Raw genomic sequence first — 12922 nt, 5'->3', positions numbered from 1 at the left:
ATGTGGCAATGGAACGCTGGCTGCGCGTGTCATAATAGGCTCTGAGCCTTTATATACCTGTGCACAGCAGCAGCCACCTTCAGTCTGCTGCTGGACAGCCAGCAGCAGCAGCAGCAGGAGAGGTATGTAATCAGGAGCCCTCCTGCTAAGGGTAGACAGCTGCTCGTTCCACCCCACCCCCCGCCTTAATTGGTTCTCCTCCCTTCCAACGGTGTTGAGGCGGGTGGGAACAGCAGGGGGTGAAGGTGCTGTGTTTAAAGAGGTGGAGTTATGCAGATCTAAAACGCGTGGATTGCAGCAGCAGCAAGCCGAAAAGTGCAGGCATGTAAGGGATCTAGAGGTTGACAACATGTCTTCTTAACGGGAGTCCAGGAGCTCATCTCCACAAATGGACTTTTCAGGATCCTTGGGTGGCTCCGTAGTTTGAAACCAATTCTGGTTATCGCTTCTCGGCCTTTTGGCTAAGATCAAGTGTAGTATCTGTTCTTATCAGTTTAATATCTGATACGTCCCCTATCTGGGGACCATATATTAAATGGATTTTTAGAACAGGGAGATGGAAAAAGAGCTTGCTCTGTCCACTCCACGCATTGACCTGGTATTGCAGTATCTCCAGGACCGGTGCACCCCTTCTTTAATGCAGTTTCTAAAATCAGAAAGAATTGAATTCAATGTTTTTTGTTCATTTTGCTTGTTTGTCGGATTTTGGGATGGACTCTTTGGCTTTGCTTTTCTTCTCCTCATTGGATTTTTCATGTTCAAAGTTGCAGAAGCCAGATTACAAGCTCATTTTGGTTCAACTTCAGCAACTGTGCATTGCATTGCCATGTAATGTGATGCAATGCTATCTTTCTAGCTCTCCCTTTTTACTTCCTTTTGGATAAACAGACATATTAGGCAAGCATTTTGGAGCTTTCACCTAAATAACTACAGGTGGTGAGATAAGCTGCACAATATAATTGACCTTTCAGTATATTGTTGCACACACACCATCTATTTAGCAAATGCCCTTGTTATCAACAGCAGCCTTTTAAACTCACCTGAGCTAACAGGTATGTGCGCTGGTTACTCTGCTGCGCTTAAAATTTCTTTTTTGGTTTGCTACAATGCCTTTTCTGAAACGTTGTCTCCTTCTGCTGGAACACTGACTTCTTTCATTTAATGCCTGCAGACTATAAAAGAGAACCCAACCCAAAAAGTTTGGTTGATTAGTCTGTGGCATTCTGTTAAACTGTTGCTTATGGCGGTCTCTGTGAGCTTCTCAGCGACATTCAGCCAGCCAGGTATCCTGCCTGCAGTAGATGGAATGTGGCAATGGAACGCTGGCTGCGCGTGTCATAATAGGCTCTGAGCCTTTATATACCTGTGCACAGCAGCAGCCACCTTCAGTCTGCTGCTGGACAGCCAGCAGCAGCAGCAGCAGGAGAGGTATGTAATCAGGAGCCCTCCTGCTAAGGGTAGACAGCTGCTCGTTCCACCCCACCCCCCGCCTTAATTGGTTCTCCTCCCTTCCAATGGTGTTGAGGCGGGTGGGAACAGCAGGGGGTGAAGGTGCTGTGTTTAAAGAGGTGGAGTTATGCAGATCTAAAACGCGTGGATTGCAGCAGCAGCAAGCCGAAAAGTGCAGGCATGTAAGGGATCTAGAGGTTGACAACATGTCTTCTTAACGGGAGTCCAGGAGCTCATCTCCACAAATGGACTTTTCAGGATCCTTGGGTGGCTCCGTAGTTTGAAACCAATTCTGGTTATCGCTTCTCGGCCTTTTGGCTAAGATCAAGTGTAGTATCTGTTCTTATCAGTTTAATATCTGATACGTCCCCTATCTGGGGACCATATATTAAATGGATTTTTAGAACAGGGAGATGGAAAAAGAGCTTGCTCTGTCCACTCCACGCATTGACCTGGTATTGCAGTATCTCCAGGACCGGTGCACCCCTTCTTTAATGCAGTTTCTAAAATCAGAAAGAATTGAATTCAATGTTTTTTGTTCATTTTGCTTGTTTGTCGGATTTTGGGATGGACTCTTTGGCTTTGCTTTTCTTCTCCTCATTGGATTTTTCATGTTCAAAGTTGCAGAAGCCAGATTACAAGCTCATTTTGGTTCAACTTCAGCAACTGTGCATTGCATTGCCATGTAATGTGATGCAATGCTATCTTTCTAGCTCTCCCTTTTTACTTCCTTTTGGATAAACAGACATATTAGGCAAGCATTTTGGAGCTTTCACCTAAATAACTACAGGTGGTGAGATAAGCTGCACAATATAATTGACCTTTCAGTATATTGTTGCACACACACCATCTATTTAGCAAATGCCCTTGTTATCAACAGCAGCCTTTTAAACTCACCTGAGCTAACAGGTATGTGCGCTGGTTACTCTGCTGCGCTTAAAATTTCTTTTTTGGTTTGCTACAATGCCTTTTCTGAAACGTTGTCTCCTTCTGCTGGAACACTGACTTCTTTCATTTAATGCCTGCAGACTATAAAAGAGAACCCAACCCAAAAAGTTTGGTTGATTAGTCTGTGGCATTCTGTTAAACTGTTGCTTATGGCGGTCTCTGTGAGCTTCTCAGCGACATTCAGCCAGCCAGGTATCCTGCCTGCAGTAGATGGAATGTGGCAATGGAACGCTGGCTGCGCGTGTCATAATAGGCTCTGAGCCTTTATATACCTGTGCACAGCAGCAGCCACCTTCAGTCTGCTGCTGGACAGCCAGCAGCAGCAGCAGCAGGAGAGGTATGTAATCAGGAGCCCTCCTGCTAAGGGTAGACAGCTGCTCGTTCCACCCCACCCCCCGCCTTAATTGGTTCTCCTCCCTTCCAACGGTGTTGAGGCGGGTGGGAACAGCAGGGGGTGAAGGTGCTGTGTTTAAAGAGGTGGAGTTATGCAGATCTAAAACGCGTGGATTGCAGCAGCAGCAAGCCGAAAAGTGCAGGCATGTAAGGGATCTAGAGGTTGACAACATGTCTTCTTAACGGGAGTCCAGGAGCTCATCTCCACAAATGGACTTTTCAGGATCCTTGGGTGGCTCCGTAGTTTGAAACCAATTCTGGTTATCGCTTCTCGGCCTTTTGGCTGATATCAGGTGCAGTGATCTAACGGTTGCTGCCTTGGTCTTGGCTGAGAGGTGCCCGGGGTACCCGGCTCCTTGGCCTGGGGGGATCGTCTCACCTTTTGGTGGGACTTCACCCCCCTGCTGCTATTAGGGAGCTGGCTTAGTCCCCGGGCAACAAGTTGCGATCCCCAGGCGAAAGGCCGAGCCCGTGGTGACGGTAAGCCTTTGCCACTTTGGTGAGATGCCTTGTTCATTTCAATTTTCCACTGGCTCCGGCCAGATCAGGAACTCGGTGCGTATCGAGGTTCCAGCAAACCACGTCGGATATGACAACCCCCGTGAGTTCTATGTACAGATTTTGAGAGATCTGTTGAACGTGAAAGATCATGATGTTTACTGCCTGCAGGAGAAGGGGCAGAGTACATATATTCTCACGTTCTCGACCAAGGTTGCCTGCCAGCACTTTTACGAATGCGTTAAGGGCCACCGTAACAGCAAGCTGTTGGACGGAGTGATTTTTACGGGTCTCTATGGCGGAGTTGACGTTCCCCTTGTGGTATACATGTTTAACCCCCATGTGTCCACAGATGATATTGAGCTTTTTCTGAGCAGATATTGTACATCTGTCAGATTTACGGGGAACGTCAAAGGTCGGAGTGGTTTCTGGAATGGGAAACGACGCTTTATGGTACGCTTCAGACTTGACCCTGGGGGTGTAGAAGGCCTTATGCACCCCCCCTCCACAGTGGTGCTGGGAAGAGACCATGGCTACCTCTTCTATGATGGACAACCATTCAGGTGTCGTAGGTGTGGTGACCTTGGTCACATACAGAGCGATTGTAAGAACGAGCGGATGAGTCAGTGCCACAACTGTGGACAATGGGGTCATGCCTCAAAGGACTGTAAGAACAGTAAGACCTGCAGTGGGTGCAGAATGTCTACTCACCTGTTCAGTAATTGTCCGATGCGGACAAGGTCTCGTGGTGGCTCTCGGGCGCCTGCGGCTAGTTCCGCAGGAGTTCCTGCTGATGCCAGCAGGGTCAGCCCGGGTGACCCCAGAAAAAGCTTTGTGGACCTTACTAAAGGTCAAAAACAGTCTGACTCAGTCGATGCTCTGTCGGTACCTTTGCGGAAAAACCCGGCCTCTGTAGCCGAGGTCACGCCTTTGCCTACTCCTGCAGGGGTCCAGGTTTCACCTGGTGGGGAGATGGCACCTTCTCAGAGCGGAAATGAGAGGGAACCAAAAAAGAGGCGAAAATCTGGAGCTGTTGGTACGAATCCAGATGTCCATCCAGATACCCCTGCTGATGCCAGCACAGATGTTGGACCAGATGTCTGCCCTGATGCCAGTCCAGACGGATGCCCTGATGCCAATCCAGATGGATGCCCTGATGCCAATCCAGACGGATGCCCTGATGCCAATCCAGATGAATGTCCTGATGCCAACCCAGATGGATGCCCTGATGCCAGTCCAGATGGATGTCCTGATGCCAGTCCAGATGGATGTCCTGGAACCATTCCTGATGGATGTCCTGTTGCCTGCCTGGATGATAGAGGTCGTGCAGTGGTTGGTGAACCTGTTGCTGGTCCTGATGGTCATCCTGCTCCGGAGATGATGTCCCTTGGTGCTCCTGGAGGGTCTGCGGGTATTCCACCTGCTGCAGTGCCTGGTGAGGATCGGGTGGATTCGGAGGATCGGATGGATCTCAGCGCCAGTGGTAAGAGAAGTCGTGAAGAGGCGCAGGAGGAGCATAACCTGCCTCAGATGTCCCGTAAAGTCTTTCTATCTAGTGCTGCAAAAATTCTCAGCCCAGAGGGGACTAACTTAATTGAGGATTTCACGGACTCAGATGAAACGGACAGTTTACGAACTGTGTCATCCCTTCCTTCACCTTCTCTGTCACAAATTATTGATTCAGATTCAGAGTATAATGAATCAATAAAAAACACCTAACATGGCAGAAATCCGTGTTGCCTCACTAAATGTGAGAAGCCTAAAGAGCCCTGTTAGACGGGCTGCTTTGTTTGCTTGGTTAATGACTCTGAACTTTGACATTTTTTTCCTGCAAGAATGCGGTATTGATCACGATTTGTCATACCCCAACTTAAAAATGGACTGGTCAGCAGGACCCTCTATTTGGTCAGGGTCCAATGAAAATAAAGCTGCCGGGGTTGGGATTTTATTCAAATGTCAAAATGTTAATGTTTTATCCATCACTGAAATAGTTCCAGGTCGTGCCTTATCAACTCATGTTATTTTAAATGGTTTTACCTGTCGTCTTATTAATGTTTATGCATCCCCAGAGAAAAATGAGCGTGCTTCCCTTTTTAATGTCATCCCTTTGTTTTTATCAGGTCCGTCCCCTGTGATAGTGGGAGGGGATTTTAACTGTGTCATGTTGGGGGAGGGGAGGAGTGGAGGTGATACTAATGGAAGAACAGACAAAACATCCAGTCTGTTAAAACATTTGACAACGGACCTCAAATTATTAGATGCTTGGAGAAAGTCCTACCCTACTGACCCTGGGCATACATGGAGGGGTAGAGGGATGTCATCTCGTATTGATTTTATTTTTTCCTCTTCTGATGTTTTTAAACCTAAGAATGCTGGTCTAATAGAAAATATTTTTTCTGATCATGTATTACTATACAATGTATTGCAAACTCCACAGGAAGCAAAAGTTGGAAAAGGTATGTGGAAATTGAATGTGCTCTTATTAGAAGACGAACTGGTAAGGGCGGAGTTTTATGCAAAGTATGAGAGTTGGAGAAGACGGAAACACCCAAATCAGAGTATGTTGGGGTGGTGGGAGTGTGTTAAAACCCGTATTAAAGAATTTTTTATTAAAATTGGTAAAAGGAAGGCACGTGAAAAAAGGAAATGTTTTAAAGATTTTAATGTCAGGATGCAAACTCTCCTTAAGCTTAAGGGGTGGGGAGTACCTGGTGTGGATGATGAGATTGCCAAGATCCAGACAGAAATCCAAAAATTCCTGGAACAAAAGGGTAAAGAAATTATATTTAATACCCGTGTGAAATATTTGGAAGAGGGTGAGACCTGCTCAAGGTTTTTCTTTAAAAAAATGAGTGACAAAAAACAAGTGATTACTGAGCTAGAAGGACAATCTTCCACTGAGGGCATTTTAGAGCATACTGCTAATTTTTATAGAGATCTTTTTAGTATTAAAAATGTTGATGAACCTGCTTTTACAGAGAATCTTAATGTTTTATCCCAGTTTTTAAATAAAGATGACCAGATTTTTTTAGCTAAAGAACTTTTACCCAGTGAAATTGAAGAGACCCTTAAGAGTTTTAATAAAGGTAAGGCTCCTGGATCAGATGGCCTTCCTATTGAATTTTATCTTTGCTTTTGGGATCTAATTAAGGAGGATTTTATACAAGTAGTTTGTGAAGCCTCTAAGGCTGATTTATTACCATATTCATGGCGTAAAAGTATGATTACATTAATTTTTAAGAAAGGTGATAAATCAAAGTTGGAGAATTGGAGGCCTATTTCACTATTAAATACAGACTACAAGATTTTAGCTAAAGTTGTTGCTGGTCGTCTTAAAGCAGTTATTAAAAATGTAATTCATCCAGATCAGGTGTGTGGTGTCCCCGGGAGATCAATCTGGGAGCATCTAAACCTAATTCGTGATCTTATCTGGTTTCAAAAAGATAGAAAACAGCCACTAGCTATTTTATCTTTGGATTTTATGAAAGCGTTTGATAGGGTCTCCCACTTTTATCTTTTTAAAGTTATGGGAAAGATGGGGTTCCCTGATTCTTTTATTCAGAAAATTGCGCTTTTATACAAACAGTCATCTGCCCGGATTTTAGTCAATGGTTTTTTAACTAGAGAGGTGGAGCTTCTTTCCGGTGTTAAACAAGGTTGCCCCATGTCCCCACTTTTATTTGTCTGCTCCATTGAGCCACTGTTGTGCCTGCTGCGTCGGGACAAGGTGGTTAGGGGCATTTTTATTCCGGGTGGGGGTGGACAACAAGTTAAAGCCATTGGATATATGGATGACATATCTGTATATGGCACTAGCTCAGCATCTATTAACAGAGCAATTCTAATTACTGAAATTTTTAGTGCTGGGTCTGGGTTTAAGTTGAATATAAATAAATGTGACTGTATGATTATGGGTCAATGGGAGTCAGATCCGCCTAGGGTTCCCACACAAACAGTAGGAATCAAGATCCTGGGTGTCTTGTTTAATCCTGCTAATGATGGTATTGAAAACTGGGATTTGGTTTTGAATAAATTAAATCAGAAGATCTCTTTATGGCAAACTCGAAAACTAACAATGGAGGGCAAGATTCTTGTAATTAAAATGGTTTTGCTTCCTATCATTTTGTATGCCGCTATGGTTTTTCCCCCTAATTCTCTGTATCTTAAAAGACTTATGAAGCCCATGTTTTATTTTCTGTGGGGATCCAAAATGGAGAAATTGAGGAGGGAGGTGGTATGTAAAAGCAAGAAAAATGGGGGTAAAGGGTTCCCTGATTTAAAATTGTTTTTATTTATCAAGTTTTTTGTATTTTGTTGCAAAAGCTTGAATAATGTTGGGGCTTTCTCTTGTTTTCTTAGATATACAACTGGGTTTCTTTTCCGAAAGTTGAACTTCAGTATGACTGTTAATTGTCCTTTTCTCTTATCTCCCACTAAGCATTACAAGATCTTGGAGAAGGTCATTTCAGAATATGATCTGACCCAAGTTGATCGTCAGCTTTTATTTGATCAACGTAAGTTAACAGTTATTTGTAAGGGACATGAGGAGATGGAGGATGTGTCTAATTTTTCCATCTCCAGGTGCCGCCTGGTGTGGAACAACGTGGCCTGTCCTGCACTTAGCAACTCACAAAAGGATTTAGCTTGGCAGGTTGTTCACCAATGTCTCCCTACGAGAGCTTTTCAGCATCATAGGGGGCTGGTGGCTAGTGCTAGATGTCCCAGAGAAAGATGCGCCCCAAACGAGTCAGTGTTTCATTTACTGTGGGATTGCCCCTACGCACAAGAGCTATGGCAGACGGTGGGCACCCTCCTAAAATGGATATGTGGTATACAAACCCTTAATTGTGACATTATAATATATGGGATAATTAAATGCCCAACCATGAAACAAGCACGAGTCGCATGGCTTATAATAAACTGTTTAAAAGAAGCTTTATGGAAAGTGCGCAATATATTATTGTTTAAACGTGAATTTATTCCTGTCAAAGATTGTATTGGGCTTGCTCTTTGTGAAATGTTTACATACTACCTGAGAGATTGTAAAAAGATGGGAATCAATGAAGCAAAAAAGCTATGGTGTTTGCAAATTTGGAATATGTATTTATTTATGTAAATTATATGCAAAACTGTGTTTTATGCTTTTTATGCTTTTAAGTGCATTTTAATTCTGACTCTGTATTAGTTTTATGTCATATTTTATTCCAGTATTTGTGATTTGTTTCAAATATTGTATCGGATATGTTCTTTGTGAAAAGTTTTCATACTACCTGATTGTAAAAAGATAAAGTTAAAAAGCTATGGTGTTTGCATTTGACATATGTATTTATTTATGCAAATTATATGCAAAACTGTGTTTTATGCTTTTTATGCTTTTATGCGCTTTTTAAATCTGACCTTGTATTTGTTTTATGTCATATTTTATTCAAGTCTTTGTGATTTGTTTGTAATTTATGATGTATGTCTGATTTAAATAAAGCTTGTTTGAAAACGGATCTGTTCTTATCAGTTTAATATCTGATACGTCCCCTATCTGGGGACCATATATTAAATGGATTTTTAGAACAGGGAGATGGAAAAAGAGCTTGCTCTGTCCACTCCACGCATTGACCTGGTATTGCAGTATCTCCAGGACCGGTGCACCCCTTCTTTAATGCAGTTTCTAAAATCAGAAAGAATTGAATTCAATGTTTTTTGTTCATTTTGCTTGTTTGTCGGATTTTGGGATGGACTCTTTGGCTTTGCTTTTCTTCTCCTCATTGGATTTTTCATGTTCAAAGTTGCAGAAGCCAGATTACAAGCTCATTTTGGTTCAACTTCAGCAACTGTGCATTGCATTGCCATGTAATGTGATGCAATGCTATCTTTCTAGCTCTCCCTTTTTACTTCCTTTTGGATAAACAGACATATTAGGCAAGCATTTTGGAGCTTTCACCTAAATAACTACAGGTGGTGAGATAAGCTGCACAATATAATTGACCTTTCAGTATATTGTTGCACACACACCATCTATTTAGCAAATGCCCTTGTTATCAACAGCAGCCTTTTAAACTCACCTGAGCTAACAGGTATGTGCGCTGGTTACTCTGCTGCGCTTAAAATTTCTTTTTTGGTTTGCTACAATGCCTTTTCTGAAACGTTGTCTCCTTCTGCTGGAACACTGACTTCTTTCATTTAATGCCTGCAGACTATAAAAGAGAACCCAACCCAAAAAGTTTGGTTGATTAGTCTGTGGCATTCTGTTAAACTGTTGCTTATGGCGGTCTCTGTGAGCTTCTCAGCGACATTCAGCCAGCCAGGTATCCTGCCTGCAGTAGATGGAATGTGGCAATGGAACGCTGGCTGCGCGTGTCATAATAGGCTCTGAGCCTTTATATACCTGTGCACAGCAGCAGCCACCTTCAGTCTGCTGCTGGACAGCCAGCAGCAGCAGCAGCAGGAGAGGTATGTAATCAGGAGCCCTCCTGCTAAGGGTAGACAGCTGCTCGTTCCACCCCACCCCCCGCCTTAATTGGTTCTCCTCCCTTCCAACGGTGTTGAGGCGGGTGGGAACAGCAGGGGGTGAAGGTGCTGTGTTTAAAGAGGTGGAGTTATGCAGATCTAAAACGCGTGGATTGCAGCAGCAGCAAGCCGAAAAGTGCAGGCATGTAAGGGATCTAGAGGTTGACAACATGTCTTCTTAACGGGAGTCCAGGAGCTCATCTCCACAAATGGACTTTTCAGGATCCTTGGGTGGCTCCGTAGTTTGAAACCAATTCTGGTTATCGCTTCTCGGCCTTTTGGCTAAGATCAAGTGTAGTATCTGTTCTTATCAGTTTAATATCTGATACGTCCCCTATCTGGGGACCATATATTAAATGGATTTTTAGAACAGGGAGATGGAAAAAGAGCTTGCTCTGTCCACTCCACGCATTGACCTGGTATTGCAGTATCTCCAGGACCGGTGCACCCCTTCTTTAATGCAGTTTCTAAAATCAGAAAGAATTGAATTCAATGTTTTTTGTTCATTTTGCTTGTTTGTCGGATTTTGGGATGGACTCTTTGGCTTTGCTTTTCTTCTCCTCATTGGATTTTTCATGTTCAAAGTTGCAGAAGCCAGATTACAAGCTCATTTTGGTTCAACTTCAGCAACTGTGCATTGCATTGCCATGTAATGTGATGCAATGCTATCTTTCTAGCTCTCCCTTTTTACTTCCTTTTGGATAAACAGACATATTAGGCAAGCATTTTGGAGCTTTCACCTAAATAACTACAGGTGGTGAGATAAGCTGCACAATATAATTGACCTTTCAGTATATTGTTGCACACACACCATCTATTTAGCAAATGCCCTTGTTATCAACAGCAGCCTTTTAAACTCACCTGAGCTAACAGGTATGTGCGCTGGTTACTCTGCTGCGCTTAAAATTTCTTTTTTGGTTTGCTACAATGCCTTTTCTGAAACGTTGTCTCCTTCTGCTGGAACACTGACTTCTTTCATTTAATGCCTGCAGACTATAAAAGAGAACCCAACCCAAAAAGTTTGGTTGATTAGTCTGTGGCATTCTGTTAAACTGTTGCTTATGGCGGTCTCTGTGAGCTTCTCAGCGACATTCAGCCAGCCAGGTATCCTGCCTGCAGTAGATGGAATGTGGCAATGGAACGCTGGCTGCGCGTGTCATAATAGGCTCTGAGCCTTTATATACCTGTGCACAGCAGCAGCCACCTTCAGTCTGCTGCTGGACAGCCAGCAGCAGCAGCAGCAGGAGAGGTATGTAATCAGGAGCCCTCCTGCTAAGGGTAGACAGCTGCTCGTTCCACCCCACCCCCGCCTTAATTGGTTCTCCTCCCTTCCAACGGTGTTGAGGCGGGTGGGAACAGCAGGGGGTGAAGGTGCTGTGTTTAAAGAGGTGGAGTTATGCAGATCTAAAACGCGTGGATTGCAGCAGCAGCAAGCCGAAAAGTGCAGGCATGTAAGGGATCTAGAGGTTGACAACATGTCTTCTTAACGGGAGTCCAGGAGCTCATCTCCACAAATGGACTTTTCAGGATCCTTGGGTGGCTCCGTAGTTTGAAACCAATTCTGGTTATCGCTTCTCGGCCTTTTGGCTAAGATCAAGTGTAGTATCTGTTCTTATCAGTTTAATATCTGATACGTCCCCTATCTGGGGACCATATATTAAATGGATTTTTAGAACAGGGAGATGGAAAAAGAGCTTGCTCTGTCCACTCCACGCATTGACCTGGTATTGCAGTATCTCCAGGACCGGTGCACCCCTTCTTTAATGCAGTTTCTAAAATCAGAAAGAATTGAATTCAATGTTTTTTGTTCATTTTGCTTGTTTGTCGGATTTTGGGATGGACTCTTTGGCTTTGCTTTTCTTCTCCTCATTGGATTTTTCATGTTCAAAGTTGCAGAAGCCAGATTACAAGCTCATTTTGGTTCAACTTCAGCAACTGTGCATTGCATTGCCATGTAATGTGATGCAATGCTATCTTTCTAGCTCTCCCTTTTTACTTCCTTTTGGATAAACAGACATATTAGGCAAGCATTTTGGAGCTTTCACCTAAATAACTACAGGTGGTGAGATAAGCTGCACAATATAATTGACCTTTCAGTATATTGTTGCACACACACCATCTATTTAGCAAATGCCCTTGTTATCAACAGCAGCCTTTTAAACTCACCTGAGCTAACAGGTATGTGCGCTGGTTACTCTGCTGCGCTTAAAATTTCTTTTTTGGTTTGCTACAATGCCTTTTCTGAAACGTTGTCTCCTTCTGCTGGAACACTGACTTCTTTCATTTAATGCCTGCAGACTATAAAAGAGAACCCAACCCAAAAAGTTTGGTTGATTAGTCTGTGGCATTCTGTTAAACTGTTGCTTATGGCGGTCTCTGTGAGCTTCTCAGCGACATTCAGCCAGCCAGGTATCCTGCCTGCAGTAGATGGAATGTGGCAATGGAACGCTGGCTGCGCGTGTCATAATAGGCTCTGAGCCTTTATATACCTGTGCACAGCAGCAGCCACCTTCAGTCTGCTGCTGGACAGCCAGCAGCAGCAGCAGCAGGAGAGGTATGTAATCAGGAGCCCTCCTGCTAAGGGTAGACAGCTGCTCGTTCCACCCCACCCCCCGCCTTAATTGGTTCTCCTCCCTTCCAACGGTGTTGAGGCGGGTGGGAACAGCAGGGGGTGAAGGTGCTGTGTTTAAAGAGGTGGAGTTATGCAGATCTAAAACGCGTGGATTGCAGCAGCAGCAAGCCGAAAAGTGCAGGCATGTAAGGGATCTAGAGGTTGACAACATGTCTTCTTAACGGGAGTCCAGGAGCTCATCTCCACAAATGGACTTTTCAGGATCCTTGGGTGGCTCCGTAGTTTGAAACCAATTCTGGTTATCGCTTCTCGGCCTTTTGGCTAAAATCAAGTGTAGTATCTGTTCTTATCAGTTTAATATCTGATACGTCCCCTATCTGGGGACCATATATTAAATGGATTTTTAGAACAGGGAGATGGAAAAAGAGCTTGCTCTGTCCACTCCACGCATTGACCTGGTATTGCAGTATCTCCAGGACCGGTGCACCCCTTCTTTAATGCAGTTTCTAAAATCAGAAAGAATTGAATTCAATGTTTTTTGTTCATTTTGCTTGTTTGTCG

At 43.9% G+C, this 12922-nt stretch overlaps 5 non-coding genes and 1 pseudogene across 5 annotated transcripts; all 6 read left to right on the top strand.

Moving 5' to 3' along the window:
- The first annotated feature begins 441 nt into the window (after positions 1-441).
- On the top strand, positions 442-632 carry LOC141212186 (U2 spliceosomal RNA). The gene has a single exon (XR_012282001.1). It is a non-coding gene; the product is annotated as a U2 spliceosomal RNA (small nuclear RNA).
- Positions 633-1747: 1115 nt separating this feature from the next.
- On the top strand, positions 1748-1938 carry LOC141212185 (U2 spliceosomal RNA). The gene has a single exon (XR_012282000.1). It is a non-coding gene; the product is annotated as a U2 spliceosomal RNA (small nuclear RNA).
- Positions 1939-8763: 6825 nt separating this feature from the next.
- Positions 8764-8936, top strand: LOC141211688 (U2 spliceosomal RNA; annotated as a pseudogene).
- A 1115-nt stretch (positions 8937-10051) lies between these two features.
- Positions 10052-10242, top strand: LOC141212184 (U2 spliceosomal RNA). Its single transcript, XR_012281999.1, has one exon. It is a non-coding gene; the product is annotated as a U2 spliceosomal RNA (small nuclear RNA).
- Positions 10243-11356: 1114 nt separating this feature from the next.
- Positions 11357-11547, top strand: LOC141212183 (U2 spliceosomal RNA). The gene has a single exon (XR_012281998.1). It is a non-coding gene; the product is annotated as a U2 spliceosomal RNA (small nuclear RNA).
- A 1115-nt stretch (positions 11548-12662) lies between these two features.
- LOC141211564 (U2 spliceosomal RNA) lies at positions 12663-12853 on the top strand. The gene has a single exon (XR_012281535.1). It is a non-coding gene; the product is annotated as a U2 spliceosomal RNA (small nuclear RNA).
- The last annotated feature ends 69 nt before the right edge of the window (positions 12854-12922 follow it).

The sequence above is a fragment of the Phyllobates terribilis genome, unplaced genomic scaffold (genome assembly GCF_046119375.1).
Source record: "Phyllobates terribilis strain yellow unplaced genomic scaffold, ASM4611937v1 Scaffold_170__1_contigs__length_4071412, whole genome shotgun sequence".
Classification (NCBI taxonomy): Eukaryota; Metazoa; Chordata; class Amphibia; order Anura; family Dendrobatidae; genus Phyllobates; species Phyllobates terribilis.
Note: the sequence above shows the minus strand (reverse complement) of the source record. Positions and strands in the feature narration are given on the sequence as shown.